The 26,702-nt window shown below is 38.6% G+C and overlaps 1 protein-coding gene across 3 annotated transcripts in view; it reads right to left on the bottom strand.

Moving 5' to 3' along the window:
* The window catches only part of CTNND2 (catenin delta 2), a 937,337-nt gene that overhangs the window by 608,445 nt on the left and 302,190 nt on the right, over positions 1–26,702 (bottom strand). The window contains exon 1 of one of the 3 annotated variants that reach the window (XM_060009662.1): positions 21,953–22,103. The exons of the other annotated variants lie outside the window; for them this stretch is intronic. The gene's annotated coding sequence lies outside the window, so the exon portion shown is untranslated. Of the gene's footprint in view, positions 1–21,952; positions 22,104–26,702 lie in introns of those variants that run through there. 3 annotated transcript variants of the gene reach the window in all.

Raw genomic sequence — 26,702 nt, 5'->3', positions numbered from 1 at the left:
GAATCATAGCAGCACTATTTACAATAGTCAAGACATGGAAGCATCATAAATGTCCGTCGACAGATGAATGGATAAAGATGTGGTACAATGTAATACTACTCAGCCACAAAAAAGAATGATATAATGCCATCTGCAGAAACACGGATGGACCTAGAGGGAAGTCGGACAGAGAAAGACAAATACTATATGTTATCACTTATATGTGGCATCTAAAAAATGACACAAATGAACTTATTTACAAAACAGCAACAGACTCACAGACATAGAAATCAAACTTATGGTTATCAAAGAGGAAGTGGTGGGAGGGATAAATTAGGAGTTTGAGATTAGCAGATACCCGTTACTATGTAATAAGGTCATACTGTATAGCACAGGGAACTATATTCAATATCTTGTAATAACCTATAATGGAAAAAAATCTGAAAAAGAACCTATATATATATATATATATATATATATATGCAATTGAATCACTTTGTTGTACACCTGAAACTAATACAACATTGTAAATCAACTGTGTGCCAATTAAAAAGAAAAAAGAAGTGGGTAGATTAGAGAGGGCATCCTACAGTAAAGGAGGTTTTTTATTTGTTTTTTGTTTGTTTGTTTGTTTTTTGCGGTCCGCGGGCCTCACTGTTGTGGCCTCTCCCGATGCGGAGCACAGGCTCCGGACACGCAGGCTCAGCGGCCATGGCTCACGGGCCCAGCCGCTCCGCAGCATGTGGGATCTTCCCGGACCGGGGCACGAACCTGCGTTCCCTGCATCAGCAGGCGGACTCTCAACCACTGCGACACCAGGGAAGCCCAAAAGTCCTCCTCTTGTTTGCTAACGGAATGGTGGCGGGCAAGAGGGCGGAGGGCAGAAAGGGGCATGGGCTCTGTCGGGTTCAACCTCCACAGTGGAGGCCCCAGGGTTCTCCTCAATGAGCCCTCAAGAAAACTTGCCCCTCGTGCTGAATCAAGTTAGATGAGGAAGGAAAACCTATTAATGAGCCACAGAAGGTACTGGTCTTGTTCAAGGTGCTAGTCCTGTGAGGAAAACTGAAAGACTCAGTCAACTTTCCTACTGTGTCCTCTATTTCTTCCATTTGGTCCATACCTCGTTTTAATTTTGAGTAAATCCCTGGGTCGGTAATAAAGATAGCAATCATGCTCTAGGCCTGGGGCCTTTATAGGAGCGTCTTGTTAGGGAATCAACCTTCTTGGGGACTGAGGCCCTTTCTCTATATTCCATTTCTGTGCCTGCTGCTGGCTTCATTCGATGGTCCCTTGGCCTGTCCAATGAGCCCTTCACCCAACAGATAACTCTGCTTTCCCCTGACCTCTTCCATCCCCCCGTCTAAGGCTGCCCGTTGCCTAATATCTCCCTGCCTCTTGCTGGAGACTCAGCACATTGTCTATTTCGCCCAGACGCTCACTACATCCTCTCTATTTCAGTCCCCCCCAGGTCTTGCCATCTTTTCTGCAGATCAGATCTAGTTTTTAGAAGCACCAATATCAACACAATCACTTTAATTTTATGTCAAAGGAGAGAAGTGGAAGATCATTGCTAGTTCTTTTCAGGCTCTAAGATGCAATGATTTTAGGGAATCTTGACTTAGTGACTCTGCTTGCAACAGTGGAGCAAAATGACTGTTCAAATGTTTTGAAATATTTTATTAGAGAGTGAATTATAGTCATTATCATCGTATAAATGTTGTCCTCAGATGTTTTTCCACCTGGGAGAGAATCAGGGTCTAGGAATTGTTCTCTGTCCTCTGGCTTGAATCTCTGCAGGAAAGATGAAAGACTAGTTTTCCACTGTGTAGATGAGTTCTTGCCCCCTGATTCCCTCATCTCTGCACCCATCAAGGATTTGTATTATCAAGTGATCCTGGGAGACCTTTATTCTCACATCACTTTTAATTCTCCTTTCATATAAACGAGTGGACTCCATAGCCACAAATTCTGGGCAACGTTAATTTCATCCCATGGAGACATGTTCTGAAGCCAAATCTGAAGGGAAGGTGGCACAGATGACAGGGTAATAATAGCAGGCTTACAGCAAAGCATCCAACAAGTTTGGAAAGAACAAGCCCAGAGGTCGAGATGGAATGGAACAAATCAATGTCAACTGTAAAACTATGTAAACCTCATCGATGAGTCAAAAACTATGGCAAAGAGCTGTCCGTGAAAGTTACCAAAACTGACAGATTAATGTTTTAAACAATCACGCTGTCATCCTGGGTCACCTAGCAAGACAGCGGATGACAGGAATCAGCGCCCCAAAGCGGAATCATAACGCACCTTTCCAGAACAGTTTCAATAAAATAAAATATAACAAATACCTCTTTCTGACCAACTCCTTCAATCTGTAAGATTCCATCTGCTTTGTTCTAGCCAATGCCTTGATATCCAAATAAAGCTTGTTTATCAAAATTTACTTAATTCCACTAAAAGGCAGGGCTCCACAAAATAAAGGAGGCCACATTTCTTGGGCGTTTTAGATCATGTAAGAATCCACTAGGTTGCATACAAAGTTTAGTGATGCTACTATAAGGGTGACCCTTTACCTACATCATGATAATCTCTGGAACTGTTTTTTAACGCCTGGTGCGTAACTCAGAGCCACAAAATAAAATTTTCTTGGTAATGGGGCCCTAATGTACATCTTGAAAATTTTCTACTAGTGATTTTTATGCCCTTAACTACTTGGGAATAACTTTTATTTACGACACAGCCCACAATAATCGCAATCAATATTTTACGTATTTACTTATCGCGTATCATGCTCAACTAAATGCTTTACATGCATTAACTTATTTATTCCTCACATTGACCCAAAACGGGAGGCATTTTATTTTCTAAGACATTGCAAATTTAAGGATGTTAACTAGCTTCCCCAAAGATTAGCTGGCACTCGGACTAGAAGTCTATCTCAAATTAACTGTTCAGAACCCCACTGCCTCAAAGCTCTTGAGTATTTGTTCGCATTGTTTTAATGGAAGCTATAGAACTAGGAACAACACAGCCAACATAATAACACAACTCTCCTTAATGAGGAATGACTACAGCTCACTCATCTTAGTTTTTCTTCCCTTTCTAGATATAAAATATTGGAATTACTATGTCCAATCATAGGAAGAATTATGCTCACTGTACCATTTAAGTCCACACCACCACTGAAATATTTTCTTCTAATAAAGGCCCTTGACTTTTAAGAGGGCCACTGCCAAACTCAGATATACCCCATGAAGGCAATGAGGATGCTGAGGGGTTATACTTCAGTGTCCTTGTCTATATTTAGCCCGTAATGGAGAAACCAGCCTTCCAATATTTAAAGGGTGAAAGAAGAAGTACCAGACCCCAGGCTCAGCCAAGAACCATGACTTGCAGTCCCTCAAATTAACTCTGAACGGTCTCACTTTGTACCCATTGCTCTGAATATCCACTTCCTCTTCCCCACTCTTTGCTTGATTCTAAGTCTAGGGAAAATGCCTTTGCCTTCAATTTTTATGGTGCCAATCTCAGCAATTGACTCATTTAATTCCATCTGTTCTATACAAGTACATTCATGACCTGCCCCTCACTCCTTACACAAGACAACAAATGACCATGACATTCACAGCACCAACAGCTGTATCGAATTCACTTAACTACATACTCGTCTTCTTTCTTAGAACATACATGTCTTGTTGGCAGAGACCATGCCTTTGAATATCACCTTCTTCTCATCAAGCATAGAGTGCATTCAGTAAATGGATGGATAGATGGATGGATGGATGGATTGATGGATGGATGGATGATGGATGGATGATTTAATGTATGATCCAAATATATTATATTGGGTCAATATAAGAAACTGTGCAATAGTGTGTATGCATAGAACAAACTTACTAATGCATCTGATAAAATGTAGAAGTTGAAGTTAAATTACTTTTGTGGCACTTCCAATGCAAAATTTCTATAATCTTTTCCATGAATTTCTCTCTCTCTCTTTCTCTTTCATTATATGACTTCTGTATAACTAACTTGAATTATGGGATAAGAACTGTAAGAATAATTCTATTCAAAAAATAAACAAATGGCACCTAATGAAACTTAAAAGCTTTTGCACAGCAAAGGAAACCATAAACAAGACGAAAAGACATCCCTCAGAATGGGAGAAAATATTTGCAAATGAAGAAACTGACAAAGGATTAATCTCCAAAATATACAAGCAGCTCATGCAGCTCAATATCAAAAAAACAAACAACTCAATCCAAAAATGGGCAGAAGACCTAAACAGACATTTCTCCAAAGAAGATATACAGACTGCCAACAAACACATGAAAGAATGCTCATCATCATTAATCACTAGAGAAATGCAAATCAAAACTACAATGAGGTATCACCTCATACCAGTCAGAATGGCCATCATCAAAATATCTACAAACAATAAATGCTGGAGAGGGTGTGGAGAAAAGGGAGCCCTCTTGCACTGCTGGTGGGAATGTGAATTGGTACAGCCACTATGGAGAACAGTATGGAGGTTCCTTAAAAAACTAAACATAGAACTACCATACGACCCAGCAATCCCACTACTGGGCATATACCCTGAGAAAACCATAATTCGAAAAGAGTCACGTACCAAAATGTTCATTGCAGCTGTATTTGCAATAGCCAGGACATGGAAACAACCTAAGTGTCCATCGACAGACGAATGGATAAAGAAGATGTGGTACATATATACAATGGAATATTACTCAGCCATAAAAAGAAATGAAATTGAGTTATTTGTAGTGAGGTGGATGGACCTAGAGTCTGTCATACAGAGTGAAATAAGTCAGAAAGAGAAAAACAAATACCGTATGCTAACACATATATATGGAATCTAAAAAAAAAAGGTTCAGAAGGACCTAGGGTCAGGACAGGAATAAAGATGCAGATGTAGAGAATGGACTTGAGGACACGGGCAGGGGGAAGGGTAAGCTGGGACAAAGTGAGAGAGTCGCATGGACATATATATACTACCAAATGTAAAATAGATAGCTACTGGGAAGCAGCCTCATAGCACAGGGAGATCAGCTCTATGCTCTGTGACCACCCAGAGGGGTGGGAATAGGGAGGGTGGGAGGGAGATGCAAGAGGGAGGAGATATGTGGATATATGTATATGTATAGCTGATTCACTTTGTTATAAAGCAGAAACTAACACACCATTGTCAAGCAAGTATACTCCCATAAAGATGTTAAAAAAAAAATTCTATTCAGAACAGAAATGTTTGAGTGACAAAAGGCCAATATTTATCTTTTCTCACTCACTGCTCTTTGTTGAAATTTAAATAGCTAAATATTCATACCAGTGGAATAATTATATATGCTCTCAAAACTAAACCACATCAGTATTTTACTTGACCTACAGTTAGCATTTACTTTGTTGGCCTCTCCTTCCTTCCTGGAGCAAAGTCGTCATATGGTTTTCAATACACCCCTCCCCTGCTTTCCTTCCCACCTCTCTGGCTGACCTGATTCTCAGTGAATGTCTCTCTCTTAAGCAACCGTTCTCCCTGGAATTCTTTTAAATTTCTATTTTCTTAAACTTCCTCTGAATAATCTCATCCATTTCCACAGCTTCAATAACCAGTAATGGTGTATATCCCACTGTCCACTGACATCTATTCTGGAAAACCCAGAGGTTCTGTCCAAAGCTGAAATCACAGCCAGCCTATAAACCTGCAGTCACTCCTTTGTTTTCCTGTTTCAGAAAATGGCACCTTCATTTACCCAAGTTGCCTAATCCCCAAATTTGTGTATCATTCTGGACTTTGTCCTCTCCAAATATACGTAACAAATCATTAAGTACCACTGTGATATTGTGATTTATAATAAGAAGTATACGTTTGGTCTTCATCCCCATTTCTATCACAGAAACCCTTGGAATTTCCCAAGAGAGAAGAGTGTGACAAAGGTGTCTTGTTATGTTAATGAGGTGACTTTTGGACCACACGTAAGGATGGGGGCTGGTTGCCAGGAGAAGCAACAAGGTAATTAAAAGGTTGAAACTTTCAGTCCCAGCCCCTGGACCTCCAGGAAGGGGGAGGGAGCTGGAGATTGAGTTCAAGTGCCAATGGCCAATGATTTAATCAACCATGCCAATGTAATGAGGCCTCCATAAAATCCCAAAAGGATGTGGTTCAGAGATCCTCTGGGTTGGTGAACACGTGGTGATTTGTGGAGAGTGGCCTGCTCTGAGAGATTTCTGGGCCCTTTCCCCATACCCTGCCCTATACCTCTCATCCATTTGTTTCTGAATTACATCCTTTTATAAAAAAACAGTAATCTAGTAAGTAAAATGTTTCTCTGAGTTCTGTGAGCCAGTCTAGCCAATTAACTGAAACTGTAAAGGAGGTCAGTTGGTTAGAAGAACAAGTGCCAACTTGGACTTTCCATTGGCATCTTAAGTGTATGTCAGGGTGGTGGCTGTCAGGGGAGGATCTTGGAGGACTGAGCCTTTAGCCTATGGGATCTGATGTTGGCATCTCCAGATAGATAGTGTCAGAATGGAGTTGAACTGTAGGACACCCAGCAAGTACCAAAGAATTGCTTCTGTGGGGGAAAACCCCAAGCTGAAATTGACAGCAGAATTATAACTCTCTAATCTGTCCACTATCCCCAGTGACACCGCTCTCATTCTGGCCACCAGCATCTCTTGCCCAGAAACCTAAACTCATTATCCTAATTAGAGTGTCTGCCTCTCGTTCGTACCTGCTTTCAATCTCTTCTCCATGATACAGCCAAAAAACATCTTTAAAAAAATAAACAAATGTGATTCTGTTATTCATCTACCTAGAACCTTTCAATGACTCCTTATTTCCTAAAGATAAAAATTAATAGTTCTTAACACTTAATCCTCCAATGGCTGAGCGCTTTATAACAGTAAAGGAAATATTCCTGACCACAAGCGTCATGATGTCTCTCTTAAGTCTATATATTAATTGGAGGACTTGAACGTGTTAAACAAGTCTGACTGGTTGTCCCTATTCATATTTTTCTTTTGTTTACACAAAGACAGATTTTTGCAAGTTAATATAGTTATTAATTTGAAATTATAGACATAACCTAAAATAATTAACTGAAACTTAATTCTGTCATCACATTTTCTTCCAAACTTTACTACTGTTTAATTACAATCAAACAATTTTTGTGGTAATTACAACTCAGTTACTCCCATGTTCAAACATATTCTCCCTTTGGCCACCAGGAAGTGTATGTCATAATTTTCGGAGCAAGACAGAACACATCTTTTTTTTTTTTTTTTTTTTTTGCGATACGCGGGCCTCTCACTGTTGTGGCCTCTCCCATTGCGGAGCACAGGCTCTGGGCACGCAGGCTCAGCGGCCATGGCTCACGGGCCCAGCCGCTCTGCGGCATGTGGGATCTTCCCAGACCGGGGCACGAGCCCGTGTTCCCCGCATTGGCAGGCGGACTCTCAACCACTGCGCCACCAGGGAAGCCCAGAACACATCTTTCATTTTGAGAAAAGCATCAGGAAGTACTTGCTTTCTAGTGACCTAGCCTCCAAATTTCTCTTGAGAGATTGTGAAATCTGTATTTAAAAAAAAAGTCTCAACTGTAAAACTGACATTGTCAGTTACTTTTATGCTATATCATTTGTGTGGCAGAATAATCAATTTTCCCATGATTCACCATCTTGTTAGCACAAAATTCTCTAATGAAATTTACTGGTAGCTCTCTGAAGTTTACTGAGCACCTGTCATTATTTCAGAACTAGGAGATGTGTCCAGTGTCTTCAGTGGCTCCAAAATTCCTAGAGAATTCTCTCATTAGATCCCTATAAATCAAAATTTGTCTCCAGTAATCTGGTGATTTTGCTGCTTAATTTCTCAGGTTCCTCTGACACACAAATGACATGCAAAAGTAATACTTCTCACTAACAGCAACCTAAGGAGGGGACTGAGCCATCAACACTTACTTGCCTGGTAGCAAACCACAAGTTCCAATTATTTTAGAGTGATTATTCTTATGACTGATTCCAAGGCAAGAACAATACTACCTTTTCCTTCAAATCTCTAGTACCTGCTAAACAGTAGATGCTAAATAAACATTGATGGAATGAATAATTAAAAAAAAAAGCAGGGCAACAGATATTTACATGCAAAGAATTCTGCAAGGTGCTGAATGACACAAATAGGAAAGGCATGGGTACAAAATTAGTTCATGTACGGATCCTGTGATGGTTAATTTTATGTGTCAACTTGACAGGGCTAAGGGCTGCCCAGACAGCTGGTAAAACATTATTTCTTGGTATATCTCTGAGAGTGTTTCTGGAAGAGTTTGACATTTGAAACAGGAGACTAAGTACAGAAGACCACTCTCACCAATGCAGGCGGGCATCATTCAAGATGGTGTTAATTACAATGTTAAAAACAAGGACACGCTTATATTAACTTGTTTAATACAGATGAACAACAGAGTCTGATTTTATTTTTCATATGTTATCATTCTACACAGTTGATTTAAAAAAATATGCACTTTATACTAAAGTAGCTTCGTGACTTAAATGTTTCATTGTGCTCCTTTCTAATAAAGATCCTGTTGATTTACGTCTAGCAAAATTGTTGAAATCTTTCTCAATTCTTTGAAAGTATATCATCAGCTAGAGTACAAAGTAAAATACTAAATTGTGATGAGAGATTTAAATGAATTTCAAAGACAACATCCACTTGGGGAAGATGGAAGGGGGTGGGGAGAATGAAGAAATCAAGGACAATGGCACAAGCAGAAGGTGGCACCTGAGATGGACAGAGAGAGGTTACTATTTGACCACGTGAAAGGGTAGCGGAAAAGCATTACAGATGGAACAGCATGAATTAAGGCACAGAAGTAGGCAAATACTAAACGTGCGCTTACGTGTTTCAGGGAATAACTGGAGTTCAGTTTGATTGAAGCATATAAAGCAAGACTGAATACTAAGCAAATTAGCTTGGAAGTTTAGACAGAAGTAAAAGGTTATATTCAACAATGATCCTGATTTTCCTTATTCATTGACTGTGATGCACCATATCTCATCTATTTCCATACTCCAAGTAAAGAGTCCCTTGAAATTTTATTGAGCTCATCTGTTTCCTTGTTAAGGAAATACCTAATAAAATTTAACTTTTTTTTTTTTTAACATCTGAAGGTCAGTAGTGTTAACATAGATCCTATACTACATTATAAGGATATTGCACTGCAAGGATGTTAGTTTGCCTGTCCTGAAATGTCCCTGTCAACTGTAGAGTTTTTTCATAATTAGCTGGACATAGTCAAGTCCTCTGGGGTTGTGGACACAGACAGCTATCGGCTTTTACAACCAAAGAAATGGTCTCATTTCTCTTCCGCTACATTTATATTATTGACATTTCTTTCTGGTGACTTTTGTGTGTATCCTTCAGAACTCCTGTTCTTCATTGCCTCCAGAGTGTTTTTTCTTTTGTTGTTTTTTTTTTTTTTTGCGGTACGCGGGCCTCTCACTGCTGTGGCCTCTCCCGTTGTGGAGAACAGGCTCCGGACGCCTAGGCTCAGCGGCCGTGGCTCACGGGCCCAGCCGTTCCGCGGCACGTGGGATCTTCCCGGACCGGGGCACGAACCCGCGTCCCCTGCATTAGCAGGCGGACTCTCAACCACTGTGCCACCAGGGAAGCCCCTAGAGTGGTTTCTAATTGCTACTGTTACATATGCTGTTGATTGAGGGACCCGAGGTTAGTACTCGGCTGACATCAGGTAAGAGGGAGTTATTAGTATATGTTAATTGTACCCTGATATAATAGTATAATGGTTTCACTCTTTGTATAACAACAGCTGTACTGTTACTCTAATTATTTTGTCTTCAAATGACCCAGTGAATGATTTAGGATATGAAATACAATCCATTTGTGTAAAGAGGAAGGAACTGGCCATCAGAGAGGTTAAGTGAATAATTCAAGATTACCCAGTTAGTAGTGTTGCAGAGACAATAACACAGTGACAGCCAGCCCAGAGGTCTTTCCTGTTCTTGACCAGGTATGTAATATGCATATCAACTCTTTTGTTTCATCTGTGGAATATATTTCCCCATTGCTTAGGTAGTAATACATTCAAAACATGAACATTCTTATATTAACTTGTTTAAATACAAATAGAACAACAGGAGTTGAGTCCACTTTTTGTTCCTTATCATACTACACAGATGATTTAAAAAATACCCTCTTTACTACAGTAGCTTCATGGCTTGAGTAGCTACATCTCATTGTGATCCTTTCTCTAATCAACTTCCAAAGGCTGAATTTAAACCTATCTTCAAGCTATGAAAGTTTTAGTTTCTTTTCCTTTTATTTTTTTTTTCCTTTTCAAAATTTCTCTATTGGAAATGAATTAAGTGGACTATATCAAGGAATATATCCATATTTGCATCCTGAAATTCAAACAAGAACTTGTAGGAATGCAGTGTTGATGACTGTACCACCGTTGAGAAGCAAAATGAACTGTGACCAATAATCCCTTCCCTAGTCGTCATCCTTCCACATCTCCCCAATTTAGGGAAGTGTCTTAATGGATACACATTACCAAGTTTGCAGGCTTATTTTCAGTCATAAAGAAGGGTGTACCAGATGCTCCTGGTACACTGAATTGGTCACACTGTAGACAAGCTAATCTCATTATGATAGACCACAGGGGAAAAAAGAAAAGATTCACATTTAGTCCATATTAACTACCAGAAGACCCATCAAGGTAGCTGGGCTAGCTCATGATACAGCAGCTTCTAGCAAATTAGCAGCCCATAACAACTTCGTTATAATGGGCTGCAAGATCTTACAACATAAGCTCCACACTATTAAAGGGAATTCAAGTACATGAATCCATGTACAGAATATAACCTTAACATCTGTCTGTGCTTAGCCAATATTTTGTTTATGCCTTTTTAGGAACAGCCAAATTATCCTCGTATCCCCTGAAACCAGGGACTGTAATTTCCATCAACTGCAGTTTTTAACTGCTAGAGAGGGTAGAGCTGATCAACGTCAACCTCCCCGGCCACAGAGCTGGGCAGCAAGTTGCTCGTGATTCTGGCAGCTGTTCTGCACACATTAGGCCAATTTTCTCCCAAACCATTTCCTCTTGCTATTCAAGTGGGAAAAGCAATAGTCTAGTCATAAATTAGTCAACAAGATGTGCCTAACTATAAAACTTATACTTTTTTAAGCAAAATGACTTAAACCATATCCTACTAAACTCAGCATGAAGAACCCTCCTATTTTAATTAATTTAGGCCATTGCCATTGTTTTCCCTAATAAAGCAATGTGCCCCTCCTCTTCCCATAGTGGAGTGAATATCCTGTAGGGATTCAGGAAATAATAACAATAATTATAATAATAATAGTAATAATATCACTATTATAATAATTATTATTTCTGTTTTATAGATGAGGCAACAGTGCAATAGATTACCCAAAGTTTACTGGTTGCTAAGGTAAGGGAACAGACACTTAATATATAGTTTAAGGTATTTTCATAGAGTTTTATGTCTAGAATGAATAAATACTTACATGAAAAGTATAACTTCCCTATTTTTCTTCTTTCTTAAAAACAGTGGGTGTGCCTGAATCACTTGGGCAGTGTTTTCAAAATTCATATCCTTCCTCCTACCTCCAAAAACCTTAGCATGTAGAAAAATGGGTGCTGCAAATATCAATATGAGTTTTCTAGATTTTTGTCAAAATCTAGATGCACTCAGCCTACATCTAGTTCTAATCAACCTACATACAATGTCTTAAACATCTCACAGGATTTCATAAGTGGATGGGACCTAGAGGGTCATTTACCTCATCATCCATCCTTCTTGATGAGTCAGCCCCTCAAACAGTCGCTGGCTGAAGAGCTACCATGGACAGCAGCTCAACCTTAGATGCATGCCATTCCACGGAAGGACAGCTCCGGTTGTCAAAACCATAATATGCCTTCTAGTAAAAATCTAGTAATTGATTCTGATTCTGACTTCTGTTCTAGTTCTGTCTTCTGATTCACCAAAGCATCACACTGACTTTTTCACTAATACGACAGACCAACCAATATTTGAAAACTCACCTTCTCTTCTGTGATTTACAAAGGGGCCGTTCAGAAGCCTCGTCATCGTACTTAGAGGTCTCATCATCCTCTACCCACTTCTGTATTGTCTCTCTAGTGTGTAGATTCCCCCAACCCTTAATTCTTAATACCCAACATTTCACACACTATTCCAAATATAGTCTGAAAAGTGCCAAGTACTTAAGCATCCTTTGCCTTGTAGCATTGAAATTGAACTTCCGTTGACGTAACCTAAGATTGCATTAGTTTTCTTCACCTTGTCAAATAGTTGCCTTATATGAAATTTGAATTCAACTAAACCTCTAGTACTTTTTTCCCTAAACTGCTGCCAAGTTAGGTTTCCATACAGGATGTACGTCTGCAGTTGATACCTTTCAAGCTAAAGACAAGGCTGGACATATATCCCAAATTTTCAACTTCTTGTTTTTATCTCAAATTTTTCAGCATTTTAGGTTCTTCTTGAAATCGAATGCATGCATATTTGCATCAAATGTATGCATATTTTCTTAGCCTTGTATAATCTACAAATTTTATAAGCTTGCTTTGAAGACATTAGCTCCATTCTTTGATTATAGTTTTGAATAGAACACACATAGCTCAATGCTTCTCTAATGCAGGCTCTATTTCAAGTTCTTAACAATCTACTAAATGGTGTATCCAAAGGGATATATAAAAACATGTTTAATACATGCCATCAGCATACAAAGCACAGCATAAGCCTTGGATTGCTTTCTAGTCCCTAGATGGAGTACACTGTGGTGTCCACACTGCCTTACTGGCCCCTCACCTGCAGAATGCCTGTTGGTTATTATGCACTCATTTGCAAATGATGAATGATCGTTCACAGCTATATGATCTTCTTCATCAATTTTAGTTATAGTCAAGGCAGAGGGTCTTAAAGGGACAAATGGCTGAGCTTTACAAGTATACCTATTTCTCATACCTCGGGTTTTGAATTTGATTGTTAATTTCCCAACACTGCTGAGCTGTTCAGCTCAGATGTGGCAGCAACTGTGTCTAAAGTGGGATGCACCAGACAACCCATTGGAGTTGGGAAAGCAAAGGTTTGATATATTTTAAATTACTGTTCTTTTATTTTTTAAATGATATTTTTATATTTTCTAACATAGGAGTTTTGATACAGTAGTGTATATATATATATATATATATATATATATATATATATATATATATATATATATATATATATATATATATATATATATATATCATGTATAAATAAATAAGCACATAATGGATATTCTTGCCCAAAAGACTTTTACTAATCAAGGAGTGAAACTGACAAAGGCTGGAGACCCCTCGATGAAAGACACACACAGGTTGGGCCAGGGACCCAGGTAAGACTTGACCTTGTAAGCAGCTCTTTGCAGGAAGCAGCTCTTTGCAGGAGGCCCTTTGTCTTGTCAGTTTAGCAAAGCTAAACTTTAACTAACCTTTACACCAGGTGCCCCCATGCCCCATGCTTAACTAACCTCCAGGCCAAGCACACCTTTCAAATCTTTTGATCACAAAATACCTTGCCTAACCTGTTGATTCTTTTCTTAGATTAAAGAAGTAGAAATGAAGAATAAGTAATTAACAGATGACTAGACCTTTCCCCCAGCTTCCCCTTCAATAATCCAATTGAACAAACTGTGTGAACAAGATGGTACCTAAGGAAAGATTACACAGAGTCAGCAGGTCTGCACACAGTGAAAAATGAAGAGGACTCTGAACCCCTTCCCAAATGATTAACTGCGACTAGCTTCTCCTTTTTCCTTTTAAGAACCTTCATGACCGAGGAGCATCTTTGGAATAGGTTTTTGGACGCGAATCCACCTTCTCCCAGGTTGCTGGCCTCCTGAATAAAGCAACCTGTCCTTTCCAACCACCACTTGCCTCTCGAGTACTGGCTTTAGAGTCGTGAGCAGGCAAACCCGAGTATGGTACCAGCTTCAGCCAATCTGCTCTGCTCCACAGCTAAACGGTGACAACTCAGCACTGGGAGGCCCCTGTACGAGAGATAATAAAATCCTGTTCATTTGGAAGGGATCACAAAATTGAAGCTTTTAATTTTGCAGGTACAAAAACTGAGGTACAGAGGGATTTAGTGACTAGATTGAGAGCCTCAGAGCCCTTTGGGGACATACCAGCGAGAAGAAAATGAAATGAAATAAGGTGAACACCAGAGCTAGACCTGATCCCACTCTATTGCTCTTACTCCAAATATGTTACCCCCATAAGGAAGTAAACAAACAAACCAAAAGCCAAAAACAACAACAAAGAAAGAAAAGAAATAGAAGGGATTGGAGGGAGATAGTCACTTAACTACATCTTTCGGCATCTTCCAGCTCATCCCTCAGTGAGCAGAGTTGTCTTCTAACTTTGAACCCCTTTAGAATGCTATCTTCAGAAGTTGTGAACATACACACTGTTCTAAGATGAATAATACACTGCCACAAAATAAATCAAGATTACAGTAGGGGAACCTTGATCCAGTAAAATGTTCCTGTGCAGATGGAAAAGGAAGTTACCATATACTTTATAAATGCCATCACCTTGCACCTGAGCACGATAAGAAGAATGTCACTATTCCTACGGAGAAAAAGTTGTGTACAAAGTATGTCCACATTTTCTTAAAATCCTACAATTGGAGTGTACCGAGGCCTGCATATAAAACTAAGCCTCTGAAAAAAAAATTAAACAAACAAGAAACTAAGCCTCTGACCTCCAGGCCCATGTTTTTTCCTACTACACCCCAGATAAGGGTGAAAAGCTACCATGAAAAGCTACTTCATACCTGGTTAAATACACTACAAACTTTGTCTCCAATGAAAACACACATTCTTGAATTTTCCACAAAATATCAATGTTACCTACAAACAAGGACGGTACAAAAAGTTGCCCTGGCTTCCTTTTAAAAATGGAAGTTAAGAGTAAGGTCTTACAGAACACTGACAGTGATAAACCTGTCGTGTCTCATTAGGAGGGGTGTAGCCTCTGTGTCACCATAACACACTCTACTCCTAGATCGTGGTGCTTTGGAAAGGAGGAGTGATAGTAACAGTAGTCATTGATTTATCTTCCGGTCCCTACTAGGATGACAGCTCCACGATGGCAGTGGCTTGGCATCTCTTTATTCCTAACTTTTAGAAGAGGGAATGGCAAGTAGTAGAAGCTTAGTAAAGAGGGTTGTAAAAACAACTGCACGATGTATGCCATTTCATTTAAGCATCCTTGTGAGATGCTTTGGAAATACTGAGATCTGTAGACTTATTAAATGGAGTGAAAATGAAGTGGACTGAGAAATGGGGACAACCTCCTAAGATCAGGCCTGGACCCACGTGTACAGCACCCACCCTCTTAGCACTGAGTGGCCCAGCTGGTATCCAGGCAAACAGAACTTGCCCACCCCCCCCATCTGATTGCCTCCCTCTCTGTGTCTATGTGTGCATGCACAAATACAGCACAGCAGAGAGAGGGTCTGGAAAAATACAAGATTGAGACTAATCAGCTGCCGGTGACCCCTCCAATCTCTTATCACCTTGAACCTGTCACGTGCATGAGTCTCCAAGGTGGCAGATAGGACTGTTCCAATCTCTACCCTGCTCCCTATTCTCTGCAGAGAACTGTCAGATCGCCCTTGAACTTGACCCTCCACCTCCTGTACAGCCAATTTCTCCATCTGTAGAATCAGAGAGGTGGTTCTCAAGTAGTCATGGATCTAGCAGTTTTCTAGGGAAAACTATTAAAAATGCAGATGTCCAAGCCCAGCCTTTGAGACGCTGAGTCAGGAAGTTGCATTTATAACGGTTGCTGATTCTGATACGGGAGGGCTTTCCAGAGCACACCGTTACCCATCCCTGAGCTCTGGGCCCCGCAGGATTCCAAATAGGAACATGCCGATTCGTGGGTAAAACCATTTACAGTAAAAGGGAGAGTGGACTGGAGCCCCTGGGCTGGAGGTGACTAGTAAAAAAAAAACCACAAAAAAACAACAAAAAAACAGAGGGAGTGACATGAAATGGGGGGGATGGGTGGGGAGTGGGTATCAGTGAAAAGGCAAAACTCAACAAAGGTTTTCCAAAATCTAAGTGAGACAGTTAAAGTGAGCAGTGCCATTGGATGGAAGGCTGAAGAAGAGTGAGTTGCAGAGTTAAGCAGACACGGGTTTTAAATCTTACATTAATTTATCTCTGTGGTCTTGGACATACCACAGAACAAAATAATTACTCAGCTTACTGTTTCTCATCCATAGCACAGGGATAATATCTAACATATATAAGGCCTTTGTGAGGATTTAATGAGATACGGTAATTAAACACATAATCAGGATCAATGGATGGGCTCAGTAAGTGTATCACTTATAATTTCAGAGCAATAATAAAAGGAAGGCTCAAGTTAATCATTTTTTAAATGAAGAAATGCTAAGTTCCTGTTTAAGTCCATATGCCTAGAGAATAAATAAGTCCCTAAAGGGGAAATGTACGATATTTGACAAATATCTGTGTACTTTGTTTGCCAAATACAATACAGAGTCTGCAAAGTAATATCAGATACAAGGCAGGACTGCGCTCCAGCACAGCTCCCTGGGCTGCAAACAGCTGGGGAGCAGCGAGGCCACACGGCCCAGCAACCCAGGGGCCTGTGATTTCGTAGACACAGGCGACAGCCCACTCAAAGTTTCCCTCATTAAGTCTTTTCACCTTCACCTCTGCACTGATGTTTTTTTTTTTTAATTTTTGGCAGAAGTTGTCTGTGACAGTGTAGGTGCAGTTAATCCCCAAACGTGGCACCTAAATTTAATTGCCTTTCACATTTCCATGTCAAATATAGTATCTCCTGCAGAAACTCTATTAATGCTGACGAAAATGATCAGAAATTGGTTCAGAAGAGCATGAGGGCTTGAAATGAACTGAAGCAGCTGAAATTCATGAAGAGGGGCCATGTGACCAATGGGGAGCCCATGCAATAAATAATCACATTCCGAGTTCCTCTCGTTGGAGGGACATGCATACAAACATTACACTCTCTGTGCAAATAGCTGAGGCTTACGGCATACAGAAAGGTCCAATAATCTATCTGCCTCATACTGAAACAGACAGTTGACCGTCATGGAAAATTAGTTTTTCTTCTTCAAAAGTGAGCTAGTACCACTGGAATCTACAGACAAAGTCAACAGTTTTATTCCTAGAGGAAGTAACCTTCACATCTTTGAAAAATATTGAGACGCTAGAGAAGGTCACTATGAAATTAGCCACACTGTAGTGTTTATTAAATTCCTAGAGCTTGCAGAGTTTATTTTTAAAACCACAAGTACTGGGTTTAATTAAACTTGTCAAGTGTACAATGAACTTGATGAGACAGAGGCAGGTGATCTGATCCACAAATAACAAAATATACCCAGTGTTATTATGTTTTCTAGGTGAGCCAGCATGAGACATGGCCAAACGATTCAAGACATCACTACGGACACGATTAATATTGATTGGTCATTCTTAAGATCCCAAGAATGTATTGTGCTTTTTGAGTAGCATTTTATTTAACCCAGCTGCTGACTGAACACGATCACATAAATAATTCAGGCCGTTGACTCTTTTTCTCATGTCAATGGACATTAGAAACATCAAGAAATACATGATTTAACATTTTAGAGATTTTACATACTTCTTTATGTGTTTCTTATAAAAAATACTTTGGAGACCATGCAGCTAAATGACAGAACCTTAGGGAGAGCTGGACTATTACAGTGACAACCACAGCTTTTATGGTGAGAAGCAACCTAAGGCTATAGAAACTAACTGAAGGCATTGGTCAAGTTTCCACAGCTGGAGGGTGGGACAAGGGGAGAAGAAGCTGGGTTTTTTCACTAAGAGTCCAACTGATGTCACAGACCATGCCACAGAAGGGAAATTCCCAACTCCTATTCTGTAATAACATAGGAGACATGGCAAGCAAGTTCATGCACAAGCAATTATGAATCTGCTTCTTGTTATTTGACTGCTTTCACATTTAAGCTACAATAATAGGTTGCAAGTGATAACTTTCAACATCCTCTACTTTATTTTTAAAAATCTGAAACAACAATAAAGTAGAACGCTATATATTTGGTGTCATCCCTCGGTATCCTTGAGGAATTGGTCCCGGAACACCCAGTGGATATCAAAATCCACAGAGGTTCAAGTTCCTTATATAAAAAGTAGTCCCATATAACCTGTGTATATTCTCCTACACACATTCAACCATCTCTAGATAACGTATAATACCTAATACAATGTAAATGCTGTGTAACAATAAATACTTGTGAATACAATGTAAATTCTTTGTAAATAGTTGCCAGGGCACAGCAAATTCGTTTTGCTTTTTGGAACTTTCTGGAATTACTTTTTCCCAACTATTTCGATCTGCAGTTGGTTGAACTGTGGATGTGGGATCCATCAATACAAAGAGGCAACTACATTCAGATCTTCATTTGTTCATTCAGTAAAGAAAAGGCAGCCATGGGTCTAGGTGCTAGGAAAGCATCAATGAAAAAATCAGACAAAAATCCCTGTCTTTGTGGAGCGTACAATCTAGTGGAGAAAATGAACATTGAACAAAACGGACAGGTGGATTACATAGAGCCCCATCTTTGGTAAAGGCGATGGAGAATAACAATTCAGGAAGAGATGGGGAGGGAATTTAAGTAGTTATCAAGAATGAACTCATTGACAAGGTGACGGCTGAGCAAAGATCTGAAAGAGCTGATGAAGTGAGGCAACGTGTCTACCTGGGCTGGATTTGGGGCGGAGGGAGGCTGCTGTCGGGTTTTAAGCAGAGGTAAAGGGCAAATGCACAGGCCCTGTGCTGTGGGCACCCTCCAGGAGAAGCAAGGAGTTTTGTACGAGGGAGCCAAGTAAACAAGAGGCAAGACTCCGAGGAGATGCAGGGGAGACAGGGGCAGCAGGCAGCAGACCACAGAGGGGCTTGCCCACCACTGCGTGGCCTTTGACTTCTACTCTACATAGAGTAGTAACATGATAGGATTTACATTTTCATAGGATATCTCTGACTGCTATACAGAAATGATCTTTATGGTCATTCATTTACAGTCATTTTCTACAAGTCACTTAACCTTTTTTCATCTCAGGTTGGGAGGATCAAATAAACATATTTTAACGTGCTGTATAAACCTGAGTGACGTTTCATGGTCTCCTTGGCCACACCTCCATGAGAGCAATGAGTCTACTGCATGACAGTTACTAGTTCTCACATCTGCATCCCCACCAGATTTTTCAGTTCTTGGAACCTCGAAAATACCTCTTTCCATTTTTGTACCTGGCATCTGATGCAATGTTTAGCACCTAAAAGGGACTCAACAAAGATTTGGTGAGTAGAAGGTATTGTGAAATACAAGAATTATAAAAGAGCTATAAAGCAGAATTCTAAATCAGAATTCACATGTTAATAAGCTACTTGTAGAAACACAAACCCAAATCTTTGTTCCAAAGCCATTCCAACAGGAACTGTTGGTCAGATTTATTCACTGTAATTCTGCAACTTGACAATATAATTAGCTGAGTTGGACTGAATCTGGAATCTCCTGGGTAAATGTGAAAATATTTTTCTTAATTGTGTGCATAAAACTTAAGAGTGAAATAGCCCAGAAAGGATTTTGCCATTTGGCATTTGGAAATCATCAGAATGCCTATTTTTTTAAAATCATATTTTGTTTGACTCTCTGCTTATGTTTCAGGATGTCACCTAAAGGACCTATTTAAGTGTGTTTTCAGATATATCCACATGATATAAATACCTGGATTTTAAAAAGAAGTTACTTAAAAATAGTTTAAATGTCCTTCCCATAAAAATATTTATACTTGGCAATGTGGGGTAATAGCATCTCTGCATGTCAGTTAACTTTTTGTTTTTTGAAAAACTATTTGGGGCTTCCCTGGTGGCGCAGTGGTTGAAAGTCCGCCTGCCGATGCAGGGGACACGGGTTTGTGCCCCGGTCTGGGAGGATCCCCCATGCCGCGAAGCGGCTGGGCCCGTGAGCCATGGTCGCTGAGCCTGTGCGTCCGGAGCCTGAGCTCCGCAACGGGAGAGGCCACAACAGTGAGAGGCCCGCATACGGCAAAAAAAAAAAAAAAAAAAAGAAAGAAACTATTTGGATAAAATGCATATACTGTGCTCTGTGGTTTAAAGATTTAATGTCATTTGTACCCATTAGACTGATGTTACCCAAAGTGAGTACCTAGGCACTATATTCCTGAAGTGAAGCTTAACAGTCATTTACCTTTATATATAGGCAGTATTATTAAATAAGTCAATATATGGAAAATCTTTCAAAGATCAAAGTTTTCTTAAGACACTATCCTCAATCTATACCATTGAGGTTTACTTCCATTCCTTAAAAATGAAAAGATTTCTTAGCCTTAATATGATTAACATATACTTTTAACTTTAATTAAATGAAATATTTATTAAGAGGTACCCCCAGAGTATATGCAAGCCTTCCTTTGTTAGCTTCTTTAAAATAAAATTTATCCATGCCAGGCAATTAAAATACTAAAACATGTAACAATATGTATCTGATAAAAATAAATCATTCCTTTATGTCAACATGGTCATTATTTGTACTTAGTATTTGAGTTACAAAGTCATTCAAGTTTCAAATAATACTAATCATGTAGAATTGTTAATTTGTGATTGTCATAAGCTGAGAGTCATTCTCTGTTGCTATTATCATCCATTTGGAAACGCTCTAAAGATAAAAACCTAAAGACTTTATGAGGCATTCCATCTTACTATACTCACAATTCTACAATGTACATCTCTCCTACAAATATACAGTCTGATATACAACACCCACAGACGGTCATCTTGTTAAATTGCCAGCATTCTGAAATTGTTTCTTTAATCCCTTGAGTATCACAAATATTCTAACTCTAGCAGCAACACAGGTAAAATCTATGAAGTCATTGTAAATTTGGTCAATGATTCTCTCAATGAGTTATCTGGATAAAAGCAATCTGGAAACATTTCTATGGTAAAGGTTTTCTATAATTATGGGATGACTGAAACCCATTTACACCTGCACCATTTAGAACGATCAAAACATGTAATTATTGTATTCTAGTTCCAATATAAGCTCATCATTGAGAACTAAATTATCCCTATAAGAAAGGGATCAAATTACCTCTATAAGAAAGGGTATGCAATGCAACAAGTTAGCTGCCCAGTATACTGAATTTTTAGTTACCTTATATAGTGTCAGTGTTTGGGTGATTTTTATGCCTTTACTCTCTATGAGTAATTTCTTTCTGGGTGAGGTTATTCATTTAATTCTGTACCGAAAGGGAAAAAGAAAAGACCCATAATTTCCAAATTAGCTTTTAATTACTAGATAATTCGCACTTAATTATACATGGCTACTTACACGGACAACCTGTAACTTTCATAAAATCTAAAGTATGTATCTACGGCACACCAAGTTTTACTAAAAACGATTATTAAACAGTTACAATGGTTAGTTGAAAGGGAAATGGCACATCGATCCTTACAACTGCTTTCTGTTTAATTTGGTATTTGGTAGTTTGGTATTTAATTTTCTTTTACAATTTCAACATTAATACTCTGAACACACTGACAACTGTGAAGCCAGAAATAAATTCTAACCATGTTTTCTACACAGAACTCTCAACCTGCAGTTTTAAAACTTTAGTTAAAACCATCACAAAAACAACATTCACAATGAAAGCATTCAAAAAACAAATACGTTTACTTTTCATTTTTTCTCTGTTACCTTTGGAAATAAATGGTCCTTAAATACCTCAAAACCGTAGTCTAGGCAAACAAGTCCACTAGCCACAAAGATGCGGGCTTACTTTTCCCTCCTTCCCAAGCAACGAGGCAGGCGGTTCCCTCCTCTCCTCCCGTCCCGCACCACGGCTACAAGGAACCCCAGAGGAGCTCAAAAATCACGAACGGCGTGGAAAAACAGCCTCAAAAAAGTCAGGACGTCAAATTATCAGAGTTTAATTTCTGCTTTCACTTGCAAATGGTTGAAGAGAAAGCAAAGCAAGAAGCATCAGAGATACCACAAGCTTAGTGGTTGCAGTCTTAAAAGAGAAAAGAATTGAGTTCAGCCAGGCACAAAGGTCTCCATGGCAACAGTGAATTTAGACCCCCATCGGCATTATTTATGCAACATTTCATCACAAAAGGACCCTCCCACTAGCCTGCCTAGCAAATTCTAGTTTTCTAATCTTCCATTGCTTTGCCCTGAATTTGTATCTGGATCCCTACCTGCATCTCAACATTGAAAAAAAAAATTCCCCACAGAATCATAAAATTATTCTCAAACTGAATCTAGACTTTGTTTCCGTGGTGAATTCAAAGGCAGGAGATAGATTCAAGATTGTTTAGAGTTCACATTCAAAGCCAGTCTAGTTATATTTCAAAGATGGGCACTGCAACCAACACAAGTTTATTCAAAATTTTTTTTATTTTTTGAAATGAGATTGTAATTCAAAAGAAATAAAAAATACGGCAAAGTGTAAACAACCCAAAAGGCTCACAGAAAAGAGAACTTGTCTAGATGCTGACTCTGAAACTAAACTTTATATACTGATATCCACCCCCAGCTATTATAATACCTCAAACACTCCTTTGAATCTTTTACCCGATTTCCCCCATTTTAGCCATGACTTACAAACACACAAATTGAACAACGTATTTTAAACATTTTTTATTGAACAGTGTACGGAAGGGACTCAGGTCACATTTTATAGTTATACAAACTGGGGCAAGTTAAAAACAGAGATGACAGCTCAATGTAATTAGGTAACTGAAAGTATTAACAAGGTGATAACTTATTGACGAAATACTGTCTTTAATTCTAAAAGTTTATACAACTATAATTGTCAGGATAATACTTGATGATGTTGAAAGGAAGTCCTACTAGACCTCATTTGAAAAGGACTGTATTTAGTATTAGCTCAGATAAGAACCAAACAGGGTGACTTTTTTATGGTTTATTACAACTGAAAAAAATTTTTTGTGGTTTTATTTTTTTTTAATTTTTTAATTGAAGTACAGTTGATTTACAATGTTGTGTTAGTTTCAGGTATACAGCAAAGCAACACAGTTATATATATATATATATATATATATATATACATATATATTTATATATATGTATATATATTGTTTTTCAGATTCTTTTCTCTTATAGGTTATTACAAAATATTGAGTATAGTTCCCTGTGCTATACAGTAGGTCCTTTTGTTGGTTATCTATTTTATATACAGTAGAAACAGTGACTTTTTAAAAGTAAGTTTTGATTTTTTTTAAACAATACAAGCTTACTATTAAAAATTCAAAGAGCACATACTTTTATAAAATAAAGGGTATTTCTTAGTCCACACACCAACACCAATCCCACTCTCCCTTAATACAGTTGTATGTCCAGGCCTAAATCATGCACCTTGATCTAGGTCTTGATTGACTATGTCGTCCCTAAGACAGTTTTGCAAGAATGCTTCATGGGTGCCTGTGTTTCCTGCCAGTGCAGATTTGATAAGATTTTCTGTCACCTGCAAGATTGGTAAATATCCCTGTCCCATAAGGCCAGGAGGCTTTATTCACCTAGAATGGGGTGTTCCTGGTGCCTCCAGAGCTCAGCTCACCTCCATTTCTGTGAAGATACCCCTGAAGTCGGGCAAATCATGGCCCTACTTAGAGGTTCTTCAATGTGTGTGAATAAGTCATCCAGGTCTCTTCTGACACTGAAAACTGAAGAAGGCAATGCTGCCTGAGGCTGATATTCTCAGGCTGATAGTCTCTCTTTTAAGAAAATTACTTTCCCAGGTGAGAAATTAGTTATTAGTTCCCAGCTCTCTCTCTTCCATATCTATTGCCTTCTTTTTTGTTGCTTTTATGTGTTTTTCTCTCTTTGTTTTATTTCCCCACACCAGTCCTCTTTATTTCTGCACTATCTATTCTTGAGGCTTCAAATGTGGTTTCATTTCAGGAAATGGCTTCATTTTTTCCTATCTTTCCATGAGCGTCACCAGCTCACTGTTACTCCTTTCATGTCTTTTTTGTCTTATCATCATCTCTTTGATCTCATTTTTCCCCCATGATTTTAAATGTCTTCAGGCTATAAAAAAGAATATGGCTAACTTTCTCTTAAGTTTCCTGGGGGTAATTTTATTTTCTGGAGTTATACTTTCTCTGCCTTTTGTATATTATTGTGTTACTTTCTTCTCTTTCTGATTTTTTACTTTTTTTGATAGTGTTAACCCACTGTCTTTATTTAAACTCTTCGGTTTATTACTTATTTTTGAATTATGGTGACCTTATCTTGGCCTGACTTTTGCTTAAAAACAGATTGAGGAAGACAGGGGTGCTGAGTATGAAGGAAGTGAAAACTAAAAATGCAGTTCTTGTAACACCCCCTCAAGATTATTCTCTCTTGTTGGAGCTTGTCCTCCTTGGGGCCTTTTGTCATTCCCATGTTCCCCCACATCTTCAGGGCTCCATGTTCCTATGAAGAATGCTGAGTCATGACCCTCCTTCCTTCCTTCCATCCATCGTTCCCTCCTTCCTTCTTTTGAAATGAAATTTGCATACCAAATGAAATCTGAAAAGCGGTTTCTAAACTCTGCGTACCTTCTTTATATGAGTTTGTGGCTGATTCTGTTCCTAGCATTATTGTAAGTGGAATCGTATTTCTAATTTTTTGTATTCTTGGTTGATCTTAGTGTTTCCCGGAAAGAAGCAGAATGAGCCGAACATTGTGGAATATTCATAATAATGGTTTAAAACTATATCCTAAAAAAGCATAAACACTTGTTTTTCACAAAATTTAACAGTCATTTGTAATTTAAAAAACTATCTTTGCAAACTAGGCATGGAGAGGAGTCCCCTCCATTTGATAATGAAAAAATTACAATCAGAGTTAAATACTGAAAACATCTCCTTAAATATGAATGAAATGTCATTCACTGCTATCACCACACTTCTTAACACCATACTGGAGGTCTTAGGCAATAGAGTAAAAACAAAAAGGAAATGTAAAAATACATCAATTTTCTTTAATGTACATTAGCAATAAAGAAATTAAAACAATAATCATATATATAAATATCATAGAAAAACATCCAGTGACTAGGAACATATCTGTGAAAGTGGTATAAGACCTCCACACTAAACATTACACAATGTAAGCAGCTCCTCTGCCCCTTTACTGTTTGTTCATCCCTGTTTTCCTCAGACCTTCATCATAAAGATGAGATCACTAGGCTAGCTCCTGATTCTTGCTTTACTGAATGTACACAATGCCTTGCCTAACCTGTTGATTCCTTTCCTGGATTAGAGGAGTGAATGAAGAATTAAGTAGTTAAAGAATGTCTGACTCTACACTCCCAGCTTCCCCTTAGTAGATCTGCAGGCAGACCATGCAGGCAAGAAAGCATCCAAAGGAAGATCAGGAGAAGTCAGCAGGTCTGCATGCAATGGAAAGATGATGAAGAATCCGACCTCCTACCTTAATGATTAACTGAGATTGTCACCCCTTTTTCCCTTTAAAAATTGTCATGGCTGAGCACAATCTTCAGAGTTGGTTTCTGGACATGAGTCCACCTTCTCCCCAGATTGCCGGCTTTTCTGAATACAGCATCTTTCCTTTCTACTGACACTTGCCCCTCGATTATTGGCTTTTGAGCAGCAAGCTGCCTAACCTGAGTGTGGTAACAACAACCCTGTTGAAATTAAAGCAGACCCAAATCATTGGAGGGAAATACCGTGTTTATGGATTGACAGATTCAATACTGTAAAGATTTCAATCTCCTTGGGTTAACTGATAGATTTAACACAATTCCAATACGAACCTCAGCCTGTGTTTTTCAGCCTCTCCTTTCAGGGAGAGGCTGAGGTAATGGATAGTGGATTCTAACATGTACATGAAAATGCAAGTTGCCAAGAAGAACAAGTAGTCTTGAAGAAAAGAAACAAATCCGGAAGGCTGAACCTAACAGATAAGAAGGCACATTACAAAGCTGTGGCAATTAGTACCATGTGGTGTCCACGTAAGGAGAGACAGAATAGTGGAACAAGAGAGAATCTGGACACCAAGCCACACATATTCCTAATTTATGAGGCTGATGACACTGCCATGCAGTGGAAAAGATGGTGCTTTCATCTGGATATCTGTATGGTGAAAAAATGCATCTTGATTCCCATCTCAAAAATATGCAAAAATCAATTCCATGAAAAGTGCTGGTCTAGATATGAAAGATTAAACAATAAAGCTTTGAAAATGAAATACAGAATACATGTATGACCTTACAGTAGCCAAGGCTTTCTTACACAGGACACAAAAATTGCTAACCATAAAAAGAATAAAAAAGGTATATTTTTTTATTCTTTTAAATAAAATATAAAATAAAATATTTTAAATAAAAATAAAATATTTTATTATTTTTTATTATTTATTTTATTATTTATTATTTTTATATAATAATATTTTATTATTATTTATTAAATAAAATAAAATATTTTAAATAAAAAATAAAATAAAAAAGGTGTATTCTGTGTATGTGTGCATGTGCGTGTGTATATACAAGTGTATGT

This window comes from Delphinus delphis, chromosome 3, assembly GCF_949987515.2.
Source record: "Delphinus delphis chromosome 3, mDelDel1.2, whole genome shotgun sequence".
Taxonomy (NCBI): Eukaryota; Metazoa; Chordata; class Mammalia; order Artiodactyla; family Delphinidae; genus Delphinus; species Delphinus delphis.
This window is presented reverse-complemented; position numbering and strand designations above follow the sequence as displayed.